The 15,789-nt window shown below is 35.0% G+C and overlaps 1 protein-coding gene across 5 annotated transcripts in view; it reads right to left on the bottom strand.

Moving 5' to 3' along the window:
• The window catches only part of RALYL (RALY RNA binding protein like), an 816,695-nt gene that overhangs the window by 601,928 nt on the left and 198,978 nt on the right, over positions 1–15,789 (bottom strand). The gene's annotated exons all lie outside the window — the stretch shown is intronic.

Raw genomic sequence — 15,789 nt, forward strand, 5'->3', positions numbered from 1 at the left:
AAAAAAATTAAAAAACGTATCATTTAAAGTTTCATTTTCCAGTAAAAATTGACTCTGCATTCAGAAAGCTTGTTTTCGCCCACATTCTGTCCAAAGACAGAACAATATCAGCAAACACATTTCTTTGCGATAGAGATACAGGGAATTTTATTACAACAAGAGGTACATAAAAAATACATGGGAAACTAAACCTGTTCAGTCTTGAGTCAGAATATTTTCATTACATCTGCAAATTATTTATTCTAACACTGTTTGCCACTGTTGATCATTGTTGAATCTGGGTGATGGGTATATAGGGTTACTTCAATCATTATCTCTAATTTTTCATGCTTGAAATTTACCATAATAGAAATTATTAAAAAAACAAAAAAAAACACAACTCTGTTCTTGTCTTTTGTATTCTTTTGAAACTCTGGAACTATTAGCCATGATGAGGAAGGCAGCAAGCTGTGCAGGGGTGCGTCTTCCCACCACCAGCTATGCACAACAACAAGAACAGAAACCACTAAAGGATTTACCACTCACTGAAAATGTACACAAAGATGTATAAATACACCACAGAGATCAAGTTGTAAAAATAATCTGATGCTCATGTCTGAAAGAATAACATTATTATAATTGTAATAACTAGCAAGTATTAGTACTTATCATTTGTCATTGTTTGGTGTGCCATTAGTGCCTGATTTCACCCTCAGATCAAACCTATGCTTATGCGCTATTATTATCCCCATTTCACAGAACAGGAAAAGGGGAGATAGAGCGGTGACATAGTTCATCCAAGGCCAGAGTTTGTACTCTGATTCTAGAACTAGAGCTTATACCCTTAGCTATAACAACAGCTAAATACTATATTAATCCATGTAGTGGTTTTATTTAGGAATGTGTTGGAAATATATTTTTAATATATCACAACTTAATAATAAACAGATAAATAACCTAATTTAAAAAAGATCAAAGGGAACCCTTGTGCACCGTTGGTGGGATTTGAAAATGGTACAACTGCTTTAGAAAGCAGTGTGGTGGTCCTCAAAAATTAAAAATAGAATTACCATATGACCAGAAATCCCAATTCTGTGTATATATCCAAAAGAATTGAAAACAGGGTCTCAAATAGACATTTGAACACTTATATTCACAGCAGCATTATTCACAATAACCGAGAAATGGAAGTAACCCAGATGGTCATCAGCAGATGAATGGACAAACAAAACGTGGTAAAAGCATACAGTGGACTGATATAGGCTACAACATGGATGAACTTTAAAAAATTTTATGCTAAGTGAAAGAAGCCAGTCACAAAGGACAACATATTGTATGATTCCATTTGCATGAAAAGTCCAGAAAAGGCAACTCTATAAAGACAGATTATAGATCTGTGGTTGCCTGGGGCAAAAAAGTATAGGAGGGTGGGGATGGTTTGGGGATGAAGACTAAGGAGTGCAGGATTTCTTTTTGGGGTAATGAAAATGTCCTAAATTTGACTGTAGTGATAAATGTACAACTCTGTGAAATACTCAACAAAACACTGAATTGTACATTTTAAATAAGTGAATTGAATGATACGTGATTATGTCCCGAGAAAGCTGTTTAAAAAAAAAAAAAAATGTGTTGGAGGAAGCCTACAGGATTTGAAATAGAGAATAAAATAAAGTTTGAAATGTATCTTAATATTATTTAAGAAAAAAATGTTACCAATATTGTTGTGTAAGAGGACAATTCTCTATTTTCTATTCAAACATTGAAGCATCATGTGTATATCTCCTAGAGAGAGACAGAGGAAAGCAAAAAATACTCACAAAATTCCTGTGTTACTATGTAAGTTTTCTTCCCTGCTTCTAGATGTTTCAAAGTCTGTTAAAATTATTCTGTGTCTGCACCAGCACTCCTTTGAAGATTATATTTGAGAACTAGAAGCTTTGACGGTATAATCACCCATAATCTCCTTTCCATGCCGAAAAGGACAAATTCCAGCAAATACTGAATGCATGAGGTTCTTTAATGCTTTTAGAGAGCACTGGTATTTTATTTATTTCAACATGTCTTAGACTCTTAGGCCCATGGTAGTTGAAATGTTTTCCTGATTATATAAACTTAAGTGTTCAGTTTTGGTGTTCCTGGGTAAGAGGTAATATGCACATGTTTGTGCAAAAGATTTATTTTAAATGGCAATATTATATCAAAAGAAAATGGCCAGAAGTGCCACCTCTTACTTTCCACTTACCTAGCACTTCCTAATCCAGAATATATTTGAATATATTTACCTAATATTATATTCCCAAATGTTATTTAGTAAAATAAGCAAAAGGTAAGGGAGGTTTTTTCCCCATTTATTTTCACCACCGACCCACCTTCATCACTACCCCCACGTGACTTCATATTGCCAAACTGATTTTCAGAGTGAGTGTACAACCCAGGGTCTCAAGAAGAAATATAACTAGATTTCCTAAATCCTGGAAATGCACACTCTAACTGAAAAAAAGGAATAATAAACACCTAGATGTACATAAATACATAACACTTACTAATACACTCAGAATTCCAGAAGTGTTAATTCAGCTATTCAACTATTTGTGTAGCCACTTAAAAATGTGAAAAAATCAATGCCATGAAAATGCCTTAAGAAAGGTAAACATATATACAACAGTCTCTTACTTAAAACACTGTGACCCAAATTTGGAATAAAAGAGGTGGTGGTATAGTTAACTGAAATTTTTTTCTCTTTTTTTCTTTTCTTTTATGTCTTAAATAGAAGAGAATCATCTTGCTTTCTTCATATCAAGCAAAAGTCTATAATTCATTTGCACTGTTTTTCTAGTTTATGGCCATTATTAATTAAGAATGAAAACATGTACAACTAATCATCAGGGAGATGCAAATCAAAACCACAATGAGATGTCACCTCAAACCTGTTAGAATGGCTATTATGAAAAAGACTAGAATAATAAGTGTTGGTGAGGCTGTGAAGAAAAAGAAACCCTCGTTCACTGTTGGGAGGAGTGTAAATTGGTGCAGTCACTATGGAAAACAGTATGGAGGTTCCTCAGAAAATTACAGACAGAACTACTATATGATCCAGCAATTCAACTTCTGAGTATTTATTTGAAGAAAACAAAAACATTAATTCTAAAATATATATGCACTCTTATGTTCATTGCAGCACTATTTACAATAGCTAAGATATGGAAGCAACCTAACTGTCCATCTATGGATAAATGAATAAATAAAATGCAGTACACACACACACGTGCACACATGCATATGTACACACACAAGGGAAATTTATGTAGTTATAAAAAAGAAGGAAATCTTGCCATTTGAGACAACATAGATGGACCTTAAGGGCATTATCCTAAGTGAAATAAGTCAGACAGAGAAAGACAAATACTGTATGATCTCACTTATATGTGGTATCTAAAAAAACAAAAACAAAACAAAAAAACAAACAAAAACCAAATTCATGGATACAGAGAACAGATTGGTGGTTTCCCGGGGTGAGCAAAATAGGTGAAAGGGGTTAAAAAGTACAAACTTCCTTGTATAAAATAAATAACTCATGAAGTATGTAATGTAAAGTATTATGACTATAATTAATAATAACATATTTTATATTTGAAAGATGCTAAGAGAGCAGCTCTAAAAATTCTCATCACAAGAAAAACATTTGGTAACTATGTATGGTGATGGATGTTAACTAGACTTACTGTGCTGGTCATCTCCCAATATACACAAATATCAAAACATTAGGATATATGCCTGAAACTAACATAATGTTACATGCCAATTTTATCTCAATAAAGAAGTAATAAGAACACATGTAGATTATTAAACTAAAAATTTAGAATGAAGAATCTCATCATTTTTATGGTTTGAATAATATCCTTCAAAAATAGATTAGTATATTCAAAGAAACAACTCTATTCTCTTATTAAAACTTTAATGTCAGAGTCGTCTTTCAAACTACAAACTCAAAGGATATCTTTTTGAAATGAGTTGAAAATCTGAAAGAGCACGTAGTTTCCAGACATAAGTCCTGGAAACGATGTTAGCGGTAGCTACTTTCACTACCAACATGTGGCAGGAAACAGCATGTCTTGCTTGTTAAAGTCAAGATCATCAGGCTGAAGGATAGTGTTGATTCCATTATTGAGTTCATTGGGCCAATGCACTTGATCCTGTTTTAGTCAACTGGTAGTTAGTAGATTATATACTTCTTTTATTTTTTTAAGAGAAGCTGTGAAAGCTAGCTTTATTTCTGGAAAAAAAATCTTTATTACTATTATGTAGTCTATATATTGAAATCTAAGTCATTTATTCAAGACACAACCAACAGCAAAGGGTATTAAAAAAAGATTTCATTTAATTTAATTCCTGCAATAAATTAATACAAATGAACAACGTACGGTGAGCTCTCAAGCTCTTCATCTTAGGTAACATGTTTAACACAGTGATGCTTTTGTTGGTGAAAATGTCATTATCATTTCATTATTTATTGTCTAATTCTCTATAGGAGCACCAATATAAATAAAACAAAACAAAACAAAAGCCAGATCTCTTGACCATTTACAAGGCTCTTTGCTAAACCTGATGTGGAAAGCAGAAGTGGGTAAGGGAGTTACATTTTTCTCAAGTTGCCTATACCTTTGGAGGTTATTCAAACTTGCATTCAAGAAAGAGATTACGCAAGGGCCATCAAAAAGTAGAAAGATCTCTGAGCATAAATTGAGAGGTTTACAAGTGACTTCATAAAAAAGATGAGATCTGAGCTGAGCCTTAAAAAAAAAACAGGTTTTGGACAGTGTAACCAAGAGAAGTGCTCAGAGGCAGAGAGAGCATGAGCAAACCAAGGAAGTCTTAATCAGAAAAGGAACTGCAGTTCTACTGCAGTGATCTTGAAACTTCAAGGACATGACCCATTACAATATTTCTCATAAAAGTGATAATGACCTTTTACATGAGAGTATTTTCCCACCTACTGTAGGATGTTTAACAGCATCCCTGACCTCTGGCTACTAAATAGGTCCCCTCTATTCCTTTAGTTATGGAGAAAACAGAAAATCCCCTCATATGTTTTCAAGTGCCCCCTAATGGTAAGTAAGACGTTCCCACAACCAACCACTGAGTCAAGAATTAAATGAAATTTATTTTTTAAAAGAGTGAAATAGAATAGGGGAAAAAGTGCATTAAGTGCATTATAGTAGAAAGGGTTACCAAGTAACGAAGGGTCTTGTCATAACTGACTATTGACCTGTTGAATTTTAGAGCTGACAGGGATCTGATCAAGCACAGTCTCAGTGATTTTCAAGTTTCATATTTTATTAGCATATCCAGTGAAAAAAACTTATAAGTCATATACCCAGCTTCATGGAAATTAAAGACCAGAGAACTAAAATAACTTATCAAATTAAGTATGTCTGCTATAACTAAAATGAGGAGTTATTAGAGATATTTGAGAGGGGACAATTTAATTAAATTTATCCAGAAAGACTGTGTTAAGTCAGAAAAATATATTCCCTCCTTAAATAATCAAACACATAGCAAATGTTTTCCTACCTTTCTTTGTTAGTTGAAAACTGGGCAATGAAAATCCCTGAAGTGGTCTTCCACACCTAAAGAAACTAATGTTACCTAAAGAGTTTTTTCACAGCTTTTTCTTAGATAATTTGAATACTTTGTCTATCTTTAAATCTTTATGTGCAAAATTTACGTACAGTTCATCCCTCATCCCTCAAAAATGGCCCATGTCTGCCCTACACCATGGCTGGGTAAATCACCTACAGGGCTGGTTTAGAAGTATTACCTCAGCTGCCTTTACTAGCTGCTATCAGTCTCATATCTGTGGCCATAAGACAATTAATGCTGTAGGCTAGATCTTAATATGTTCTTCTAGTCCCTTCAGTATACGTGCCCTCCTCAGAACTCAACTTTTGCCTTGGCTTTTGAATCTGAACATCCCTCTGATTTCAGTATCTGCCCCAGTCTCAGATAAGAAGCTCCCTCTTCTGTCCTGAGACCAGATAGGCCACATGACTAGGCATAAGCACAGGTCTTTGTCATGAAAGGGTAATTGGACAACATAGTTCTGTTCATACTCTATTCACAGGAATTTTTACATTCCCTGATAAAACTTGAATAAAACTGAAATTAATAAAGGAATAATTATGCATATAAGTAGATGCTTTTGAAAGCAACATGGCTTTGTGTAGAGCTTAAAACAGAGGCCAAAAGCTGAATACAATCCGCAAATATGCATTGGTTGCCCAGTGTGTAGTTTAAATGTAAATACATTTAAATTGTAATCAATTTGCTACAGTCTCCATCATCCCATATTACATTATACTGGGCAACTACATAAATCTATGTTACTATACATGTTTGAATTTGCAATTACTGGCAGAGTATTTAAGAGCATAGACTTTGATGTCAGAGAGGTTGATTCAAGACTATTGCTCTGCAAGCAACCTTCTAGCTATAAGGTGGGATACTAGCCAAAACTATATCATACAGTCAGTGTGAGCATTAACTTGGATAAGGCATGTAAAGTACTTAGCATATGCTCTAGCATATAGTAATTAATAAATGCTAGTTCTCATTATTCTTTAGGAAATGAAACCCCTGCTGCTAATGACATCATGTGAGAGCAGAGAACATGAGTAAAATGCTTTGCCTAAAAGCAGTACCACCTGGGCATAATTTCACAAACATAATTTTATGTAGACTGCTTTAATGGAAACTGACATTAGGGAAGTGAACTTTAGTAAATGACAGAACTATAATAAGATTTCCTTGGATTGGTTTTTAAATGTGCTACATTGCACCGAAACAATTCTGCCCATTAGTTCCAAAGCAAATGTAGTTTTCAGCCATGTGTTTCATACATCACTTTTTCAGGTATGTAACTCTATGAGCTAAGTGTTTAAAAAATTAAAATTAAGTCACAGAATCCAAGGAGGAGATGATTACTATGAAAGGAAAACTCAGGCTTACCTTGAGTTTTATAAAAGTGAAATGTCTCCTAGGTCCTCTTAGCTTTCACATTATTTGTTGAAAGAAAAAGTCAAAACTTATAACCTCATTTTATCCACAAGAAAACATGTAGGCTAAAAATGTTTTGTTGTTTGGTATAGAATACCTGAAAACTAATAGAGATTAATAATGCATTGGCAAGGTTAAATAAAAAAGGGAAATTTTACCTTGTAAAAATCAAAAAACGTTCTGTTAGCTGAGAGGTGGATTAGAATGTTCAAAGTGCTTGGGGACCAAGCACTCTGTAAACTCTGATTTATACTGCAGGCATCATATGCCTACCTACTTCAGAATGACAAACAGTACCAAGCTGAAATCTCAACAGCAGCCCCAGAGCGTTAATGGCAAATGTCTTCCATCTTAATAGCTGAGTCTGTGCCATTCTGTACACTTAAAATTCTGAGCATTTAACACTTCTTATTGCATCTAAATCCAGATACAAAAACCTTCAAATCAAACTATTTACCTCAACTGAAATCTACCTTGAATAAGTCATAAGAAGGGAGAAAGATGGCAGTGAAGAAAGCCAGAGAGAGTTTTAATGAACTCTAGAATTTCAAAAATAATGGCACAGAAGCTATTACAGTTTTTCCCCTCACATTGCAAAAAAGAGTATCGGTCTCGCTTACACTCAATAATCCCAGAAAACAGGAGGAGCAGTACAGGGTTCAGTGCTCTGCTTGTCTGCAATTGATATACAAACAGCACCACTCAGATTATTTACCACGAAAGGCTCTTTTTTAAATGTGTTACAGTTGAGGAGGCATCTAAAGTATTCACATTCAAATGGTTTATTCTTATGCTGTTCCCTAAAATTCCAGTGGTATCTGGAGACTCAGTTAAAAAGAAACTATGACAATCAATAAATGCGATGGCTCTGGCCTAGGTTCCACCAGCACCTGCTATTGTGCTGCTTTGTTCCCTGTGAAGACTTAGTTAGCCTGATGGGTAGAGTTAGCAGCTACCTACCTATGTTTCCCTGGAAGTAATAACAAGGTTTCATATTCTGCTCTACTAGATAAGCGTCTCTGCCATGATTCCTCTGGTGAATGAATTTAGGATTCTAATTAAATTACCAAAATAGAGGCCTTTTGACAGTGTTATTACTGTGTAAATTTGTGTTTCCCATTGCTGCTGTAACAAATTACCACAAGCTTAGTGACTTAAACAATACAAATTTATTCTCTACAGTTCTGGAGGTCGGAAGTCCAAAATCAGACTTATGGGGGTAAAATTAAGATATACACGGTGCTGCATTCCTTCTGGAAGCTCCCAAGAATTCATTTGCTTGCCTTTTCCTGCCCTGAAGGCTGCCCACATTCCTTGGCTGGAGCCCCTTCCTCTGTTTTCAAAGCATATCACTCCAACCTCTATTTCATCATCCCATCTTCTTCTGCCCTTGATCTTTTTGCTTCCCTCTTATAAAGACCCTATGATTGCATCAAGCCCCAACTAGATAATCCAGGATTATCCTTCTATCTCAATATCCTTAATTTAATCTCATCAGCAAAGTCTCTTTGCCATGTAAGGTAAGCTATTCACAGGTGTTGGGGATTAGGAAGTGGACATCTTTGGGGGGCCATTATTCTGTCTACAGCAAGGTTGCACTAAGTTAATCGTTTAATGGAAATGTATTTACACATTAGATATTAGGCCCCATGTGTATTGATTATAAACAAAACCAGAAGAAAATCTCAATAATTGTAATGTGACCATTTTTTTCAAAGTAATATTTTCTAAAACCATATTTCACAAACCTTTATAAAGATTACTGACAAAGTTCTAAATATATAAATTTCTGAGTTGCTACTCTCTGTTAATTAAGAATAACTGAACATTTCAAATATAGATAAGATTTAAATATCTATTTCAAAGCAATTTTCATTAATCCTTTTTATTTTTTTATTATTATTATTTTTAATGTGTCTGTCATTTCCCCTTCTGGTCTGCAAGTGCTTAGATGCCTAGAACTTAAAACACAAGTAAATGGTTTTGTTAATGTTTATTAAAATGAATGAGTGAGTGAATGAAGCTATTTCAGATGGCTATATGTTAAAAGACAAAACTCTACTTTTATCTTTCCACATTTTAAAGCAAAGTAACATTGCTGTTTGAAATATTAAATGCAAACCTGATGTTCAATCAACTTGTGAGAACTATATAAATGCTTTTTTAGACAAGCCTTATTCCAAATACATGTTAGTACTTTTTAAAGAAGTCCTTAATAAGTCAATCTTACAATAGAAACATTTTCAAATAAAAATGATCCATAAATATTATTCTTATTTCAAGTTAATTTAAAAGCTTCCTGATCTAGGACTTGCTCTAGATGCACATGACAAGTTCAAACACATTTCTAACAACGTGCTGAATTTGTGAACAGTTTTATACTTTTTTTGCAAAAATTACTATCAAAGCACAAGAGCAATATTTTAATTGATAAATAATTAACCTATGTGCAACAAAACAAAAAGTTAAATAAAATGAATATAGTTAAGACTTTTAAAAAATACGTTTCCTTTAAAATTGTTTAATAAATCAACTTCCAAATTAATATATGATCATATCAAGAATTACACCCTTATCTAAAAGCAAGAACACTTTAACAAATGATCTATAAATTAAAATTAGTTTACTTAAACTTATATACCTGGGAAAAGATATATGAAGTAGCTTCCTCACAGGTATATTAAATTTCTAAATATTTCACCCTTCATATTTCTCATTCTAGAAAATTTTACCAAAGACATGGTTTTTATTTCACTGTCAGTCTCAAAAAGGAAAGAGAACTCATTTAAATAGAATAATTAATCCTCATACAAATATTCTCCACTACCTCAGGATCCCATGTGCACATCAAATTTTGCTGATGTTTTTAAAAAATATTAGTGATGATATGAATATTTATAATGTGTTAAATGTTATTCAGTAGAAAAATAATAAATGTCATTGATTTGAATTTCTATTGTAATTTGAAGGAAAATGCAAATGCTGATGGTAAATTACTTCATTTACAGATAACATTGAAGATTTTTGAAACTAATTGTATTGGCACTTCTTCTTACAAAAGAAAATAAACATAAATTTCTGATCACAAGAAATCCTCGAATATTTTCAACCCAAAATTCTAAGTTACTGAAAATAACCTCACTGCATAATTCATTAATAAAATACATAGAAAATTATATTTTAAAATATTTTATTCTATTTTTATTGGAAATAGGGAAGTGGGAATTGGGTGTTGGGGCAGTAGGTGCAGTGGAAATAGAATGCCTTTGCAGTGGAAAAGAACATGCAATGGAAATAGAACATGACAACAAAGATAGAAACAAAGAACACATAGAGCTTAAATCTCTACTACGTGCATGAATATGTTTACATAAATCAAAGACATTTTAAAAACCATTAAATAAAATATGAATATCCCAATAAAAAGTGGGCTTATGATAAATGTCTAAAAGAATATGCATTAAATGTGGACAGTGGTTTCTATGGGTTATGATGATTTTTTATTTTCTTCTTTATATCTTGGGTGTCTCCAAATGTTTTGCCAGGAACATGTATTACTTTAACAAACAAAACTAAACAATGTTGAACTTTCTGTTAAAAATATATTTCGTGTTTAATCTATGAGCCAAAATAAAGATGATCTTAGTTTCATTATACTTTCTAAGGAGAAAAAATAGAAAACACTATGCCTGACTTTTTAAAAATAGCACTTTCTATTTGTATGTGAACTTGTAAGAATTGTTCACTTAGGAAAAAATATTTAAAGCTACTTTTATCTTTTTGTGGAAATCCTTTGCACAAAATTGTGGATTATCAAGAAAGTATATTTTACTGAGTCATGAAAATCCATAGTCAAACACATATATAACATCACATTTATATTCAGTTAAGATTTCATCATAGCATATTGATAAACATTGTATATTTATAAACCTAAGAAAAAAACCTGATGAAGCTGTTAAATGATTATTTTAATAGGTGACATTTTATTTAAAAGAAGAAATGCCACTTTCTATGTATAAGGGAATAAATTACAATTCAACCTAAGGAATTGCTTTTAGGTTTGTATTAATATTGAGCAATGACAGAAATATGATTTTTTACTCTAAGTATCCTGATTATATTATTGCTAAATCATCTATTCATGATAAATGAAATATATAAAAGAAGAACCATGAGGTATCAAATTGTATAGCTGCACTTCACTTTCAGTTTGTTTCATGCCTATTTTCATGAATCTCTATTAAAGTAAGGGGTTAAATAATATTATAGCCACCATTAGATCATTTGTAAACTACTATCATTTTCAAGAAGAATATTCATGGATATCATTGTACTAGTCAAAATCTAATTACTTGAGGGGAGCTTCAAGATGGCGGAAGAGTAAGACCAGAGATCACCTTCCTCCCCACAAATACATCAGAAATACACCTACATGTGGAACAACTCCTACAGAACACCTACTGAACGCTGGCAGAAGACCTCAGACTTCCCAAAAGGCAAGAAACTCCCCACGTACCTGGGTGGGGCAAAAGAAAAATGAAAAAACAGAGACAAAAGAATAGGGATGGGACCTGCACCAGTGGGAGGGAGCAGTGAAGGAGGAAAGGTTTCCACACAGTAGGAAGCCCCTTGGCAGGAGGAGACTGTGGGTGGCGGAGGAGGTAAGCTTTGGAGCCACGGAGGAGAGCGCAGCAACAGGGGTGTGGAGGGCAAAGTGGAGAGATTCCCGCACAGAGGATCGGTGCCGGCCGGCACTCACCAGCCCCAAAGGTTTATCTGCTCCCCTGCCGGATCGGGTGGGGGCTGGGAGCTGAGGCTCAGGCTTTGGCTTCAGTCGGATCGCAGAGAGAGGACTGGGGCTGGCGGCGTGAACACAGCCTGAAGGGGTTAGCGCACCACAGCTAGCCAGGAGGGAGTCCGGGAAAAAGTCTGGAGTTGCCAAAGAGGCAAAAGACTTTTTCTTGCCTCTTTGTTTCCTGGTACACGAGGACAGGAGATTAACAGCGCCACTTAAAGGAGCTCCAGAGACGGGCGCAAGCCACAGCTAACAGCGCGGACCCCAGAGACGGGCATGAGACGCTAAGGCTGCTGCTGCCACCACCAAGAAGCCTGTGTGCGAGCACAGGTCACTGTCCACACCTCCACTCCTGGGAGACTGTGCAGCCCGCCACTGCCAGGGTCCCGTGATCCAGGGACAACTTCCCCAGGAGAACACACGGAGCGCCTCAGGCTGCTGCAATGTCATGCTGGCCTCTGCCGCCGCAGGCTTGCCCTGTTCTCCATACCCCTCCCCCTCCCCGGCCTGAGTGAGCCAGAGCCCCCGAAGCAGCTGCTCTTTTAACCCCTTCCTGTCTGAGCAAAGAACAGACGCCCTGAGGCGACCTACATGCAGACACACGGCCAAATCCAAAGCTGAATCCCAGGAGCTGTGAGAACAAAGAAGAGAAAGGGAAATCTCTCCCAGCAGCCTCAGGAACACAGGATTAAATCTCCACAATCAACTTGATGTAACCTGCATCTGTGGAATACCTGAATAGACAACAAATCATCCAAAATTCACAAGGTGGACTTTGGGAACAATGATATATTTTTTTTTTTCTCTTTTTCTCTTTTTGTGAGTGTGTATGCATATGCTTCTGTGTGTGACTTTGTCTGTATAGCTTTGCTTTTACCATTTGTCCTAGGGTTCTGTCTGCCCAGTTTTTTATTTGTTTGCTTGTTTATTTTTTAGTATAGTTTTCAGCATTTGTTATCCTTGGTGGATTTGATTCTTGGTTTGGTTGTTCTTTCTTTCTATCTTTCTTTTTTTTTAAATACTTAAAAAAAATTTTTACTAATTACTTTTTGTTTTTTATTTTAATAACATTTTATTTAATTTCATTTATTTTATTTTGTCTATTTCTTTATTTCTTTCTTTTTTTCACCCTTTTATTCTGAGCCGTGTGGATGACAGGCTCTTGGTGCTCCAGCCAGCGAGTGCCTCTAAGGTGGGAGAGCCAAGTTCAGGACATTGGTCCACCAGAGACCTCCCAGCTCCACATAATATCAAAAGGCAAAAACCTCACAGATATTTCCATCTCAACACCAACACCCAGCTCCACTCAACGACCAGCAAGCTCCAGTGCTGGACACCCTATGCCAAACAACTAGCAAGGCAGGAACACAACCTCACCCATTAGCACAGAAGCTGCCTAAAATCATAATAAGGTTACAGACACCCGAAAACACACCACCAGACGTGGACGTGCCCACCAGAAAGACAAGATCCAGCCTCATCCACCAGAACACAGACACTAGTCCCCTCCAACAGGAAGCCTACACAACCCACTGAGCCAACTTTAGCCACAGGGGGCAGACACGAAAAACAATGGGAACTATGAACCTGCAGCCTGTGAAAAAGACACCCCAAACACAGTAAGTTAAGCAAAATGAAAAGACAAAGAAACACACAGCAGATGAAGGAGCAAGGTAAAAACAGACCAGACCTAACAAATGAAGAGGAAATAGGCAGTCTACCTGAAAAAGAATTCAGAATAATGTTAGTAAAGATGATTCAAAATCTTGGAAATAGAATGGAGAAAATACAAGAAACGTTTAACAAGGACCTAGAAAAACTAAAGAACAAGCAAACAATCATGAACAACACAATAAATGAAATTAAAAATTCTCTATTAGGGATCAATAGCAGAATAACTGAGACAGAAGAACAGATAAGTGACCTGGAATATAAAATAGTGTAAATAACTACTGCAGAGCAGAATAAAGAAAAAAAAAAAAAATGAAATGAATTGAGGACAGTCTCAGAGACCTCTGGGACAATATTAAATGCACCAATATTCGAATTATAGGGGTCCCAGAAGAAGAAGAGAAAAAGAAAGGGACTGAGAAAATATTCAAAGAGATTATAGTTGAAAACTTCCTTAATATGGGAAAGGAAATAGTTAATCAAGTCCAGGAAGCACAGAGTGTCCCATACAGGATAAATCCAAGCAGAAACACACCAAGACACATATTAACCAAAGTCTCAAAAAATAAATACAAAGAACAAATATTAAAAGCAGCAAGGGAAAAAACAACAAATAACGTACAAGGAAATCCCCATAAGGTTAACAGCTGATTTTTCAGCAGAAACTCTGCAAGCCAGAAGAGAGTGGAAGGACACATTTAAAGTGATGAAAGAGAAAAACCTACAACCAAGGTTACTCTACCTAGCAAGGATCTTATTCAGATTTGATGGAGAAATTAAAAACTTTACAGACAAGCAAAAGCTAAGAGAATTCAGCACCACCAAACCAGCTTTACAACAAATGCTAAAGGAACTTCTCTAGTCAGGAAACAAAAGAGAAGGAAAAAACCTACAAAAACAAACCCAAAACAATTAAGAAAATGGTAATAGGAATATACATATCGATAATGACCTAAAATGTAAATGGATTAAATGCTCCAAACAAAAGACATAGACTGGCTGAATGGATACAAAAACAACACCCATATATATGCTGTCTACAAGAGACCCAGTTCAGACCTAGGGACACATACAGACTGAAAGTGAGGGAATGGAAAAAGATATTCCATGCAAATGGAAATCCAAAGAAAGCTGGAGTAGCAATTCTCATATCAGAAAAATAGAATTTAAAACAAAGACTATTACAAGAGACAAAGAAGGACACTTCATAATGATCAAGGGATCAACCCAAGAAGAAGATAAAGGAATTGTAAATATTTCTGCACCCAACATAGGAGCACCTCAGTACATAAGGTAAATACTAACAGAAGTAAAATGGGAAATCTACAGTAACACAGTCATAGTAGGGGAATTTAGCACCCCACTTTCACCAATGGACAGATCTTCCAAAATGAAAATAAATAAGAAAACACAAGCTTTAAATGATACATTAAACAAGACGGACTTCTTAATTGATTTTTATAGGACATTCCCTCCAAAAAAACAAAAGAATACACTTTCTTCTCAAGTGCTCAGGGAACATTCTCCAGGATAGATCATATCGTGGGTCACAAATCAAGCCTTGGTAAATTTAAGAAAATTGAAATCGTATCAAGTATCTTTTCCAATCACACCGCTATAAGACTAGATATCAATTACAGGAAAAAATCTGTAAAAAATACAAACACGTGGAGGCTAAAAAATACACTACTTAATAACCAAGAGATCACTGAATAAATCAAAGAGGAAATCAAAAAATAACTAGAAACAAATGACAATGAAAACATGACAACCCAAAACCTATGGGATGCAGCAAAAGCAGTTCTAAGAGGGAAGTTTATAGCAATACAATCGTACCTTAAGAAACAGGAAACATCTCAAATAAACAACCTAACCTTACAACTAAAGCAATTAGAGAAAGAAGAACAAAAATCCCCAAAGTTACAGAAGGAAAGAAATCATAAAGATCAGATCAGAAATAAATGAAAAAGAAATGAAGGAAATGATAGCAAAAATCAATAAAACTAAAAGCTGGTTCTTTGAGAAGATAAACAAAATTGATAAACCATTAGCCAGACTCATCAAGAAAAAAAGGGAGAAGATTCAAATCAATAGAATTAGAAATGAAAAAGAAGTAACAACTGACACTGCAGAAATACAAAGGATCATGAGAGATTACTACAAGCAACTCTATGCCAATAAAATAGACAACCTGGAAGAAATGGACAAATTCTTAGAAATGCACAACCTTCCAAGACTGAACCAGGAAGAAATAGAATATATGAACAGACGAATCACAAACACTGAAA

The sequence above is a fragment of the Balaenoptera acutorostrata genome, chromosome 17 (genome assembly GCF_949987535.1).
Source record: "Balaenoptera acutorostrata chromosome 17, mBalAcu1.1, whole genome shotgun sequence".
Classification (NCBI taxonomy): domain Eukaryota; kingdom Metazoa; phylum Chordata; class Mammalia; order Artiodactyla; family Balaenopteridae; genus Balaenoptera; species Balaenoptera acutorostrata.